The 2,326-nt window shown below is 40.9% G+C and overlaps 1 long non-coding RNA gene across 1 annotated transcript; it reads left to right on the top strand.

Moving 5' to 3' along the window:
- Positions 1-950: 950 nt before the first annotated feature.
- On the top strand, positions 951-1,701 carry LOC123986494. The gene is made up of 3 exons (XR_006828892.1): positions 951-1,054; positions 1,344-1,493; positions 1,590-1,701. It is a non-coding gene; the product is annotated as an uncharacterized LOC123986494 (long non-coding RNA).
- Positions 1,702-2,326: the final 625 nt, after the last annotated feature.

A 2,326-nucleotide genomic window follows, 5' to 3' on the forward strand; every position in this document is an offset into this window, starting at 1 on the left:
ACAGACACGCACACACAAAAACTGCATACTTTAAACATGAAGCCAGAAGTTCATGTATGGTGGTATGCATGTGTGTGGGCGCACGCACCAGGGTTGCATTTGTGTGTCAGCTCATGTGTTTGCATGTGTGTGCAGGGATGTGTTTGTGAGTGTGAGCGTGTGTAAGGGGGGGTCACTGAAAAGACAAAAGGGATAAAAACAATAGTAGCAGTCCAGTTTGTTTAGACCGCAGCAAATCTTACACTGCAGCATTGTATGTGTGTTTGACCACAGAGACTTAACATCTCTGTGAATGTACATCTCTGGTGCTGCTATATTTTATCAGTGTATGGGTTTTTCATGGTTTAGGTCAGAAGTCTTAGTGTGTTTATCTCCAGTGACATTTCACTTTAAATCTACCCACTGCAGTCCAACCATACCCTACAAAATCAAAAGTGCCAGCGTAAAATGAACTATAAAAAGGTATATTGAAAGCAGGTGGGGTGAATTTTCCTGCTCTGGTTTTTGGTCTAATCTTCACCCCAGAGGGCATGATAAATGCCAACAAACACAATACCATTCTCAGTCATTTCTAACATCCTTTTAACTGGCCATCTTTTTCCTCCAAAATGACAGGGCACAAAAGGTCACTGAACAGTTTACTGAGCCAGCAACAAGATCTAAAAAGAATAATTTGATTTGACTGATACATTAAGGTACATTTCATGCCCTTTTAATTTGTGCTGACAACTTAAGGGAGAAATTGTGTTGAAATGTTTTATTTATTTTAATTTTTTTTTTTTATGTATGGCTGATAAGTTAAAAAAGTTATTGTGACAAAGAAGTAGATGAAATAAAGGCTGATTTTTCAAATATACCTTGACATTGTGGTATTGTACTTGATTCTTCTTCTTCTACTGTTGCCAAAGTATTCATGTCAACTTGCATTTCTCTGTCACTCCAGCAAGCATTCTCCCCCCAAAAATTTATAAAGAAGGTTGGATTTCAGCGGTTTGTGTAACCACAACATCACATATTCAAGTTCATGTCATCCCAAAAGTTGGAACATCAGCACGTAAGCAAATGAGAACAGGTGATGTTTGGAGACATTTGCATGGCTGTTTAATACTTAGATACAATATTAATTTTACCAATTCATTTCAAGTGTTCTGTTTCAAGCCAAGCTCCATGAAGTTGGATCAAGCATCTGTTTTGTGTGCAAAGCCACAGAACGCATTGTTGAAATTTGGGAGGTGGGTGCATTGGCTCCACTTGTCAGGAGTGACTTTGCCTTCTCTCCCATCCTCTTGTTTCTTGTGTTTTCCCCTCCCTGCTGGCTTTGTCTGTCTCTTTCTGTCAGTCAGTGTGTAGTTGGGGGCCTGTCATCCTGGCTTCCTCTCTCCGGCTCACCACCTGCAGCTCCAATCACCTGAGGCTCATCGACAATCAACCCAATCTGTTAAAACCCCAGCTCTACAGTCACTCCCGGCCAGTTCGTCATTTAACCTACTGTGGTAACATGCGTTCCGGTCCTCTGAGTTTTGTCTACTGCCCAAGTGATTCTTGTTGCATTTGTTTGCTAACACCTGTTTCCCTTTCCCTGTCTACAGTGTGACCTCAGCTGAGTTTGGATACACTACCTGCCAGCCTGGAGAGTGCCCTGTCTCCACTGCAACAATCTCAAATAAGCCAGAGACTCCCACTCCACCCAGCCCGCTTGCTTTTCCCCAAGTCCTATTACCCGTGTTCTGAATAAAACTGAATTACCGTTAATCTGCTTCCTGGTCCGCTTTTTGAATCCTTTAAACTAAAACCAAACATCACTGTGATCATCTGTGACCTATGTTTACCTGTAACACCCTAGATGAGAGTCTGCATGTATCAGAAGTATAATCCCACATCAGTAGAGTAGCAGCAATGAAATGATGTGATATTACTGGTGCTCAAATAATTCTTTAATCTTGCACATCCTCTTAAATATATTAACCAAAAGGCAGATGGTGGAAACACACTGTGATTCACACTTAATTTTGAAGAGATTTCACTTGCCGGGAAGAGAAAGGTGCATAAAACTTGAGCCACATTTTATGGAAACCAAACTACTCTAACACCTAAGCATACAGCGTGGGGCTGGTAGTTGCAAAATATCTACAGCAAATGCAGCCCATTAACAAAACAGCTCAAGAGTTAATGGTGACACCAGCGATGTTGACCATGTTGCACATTTTGTCAAGATTTTCCTACACAAATCAATAAAACACAGAGGCACTGGATTTATAGCAGAATAGTAAAGTTTCGTGCCTCTTAAAGTGTTACAGACATGTCTAAATTTCACCCAAATGTACAA

The sequence above is a fragment of the Micropterus dolomieu genome, linkage group LG17 (genome assembly GCF_021292245.1).
Source record: "Micropterus dolomieu isolate WLL.071019.BEF.003 ecotype Adirondacks linkage group LG17, ASM2129224v1, whole genome shotgun sequence".
In the NCBI taxonomy this organism is placed as follows: domain Eukaryota; kingdom Metazoa; phylum Chordata; class Actinopteri; order Centrarchiformes; family Centrarchidae; genus Micropterus; species Micropterus dolomieu.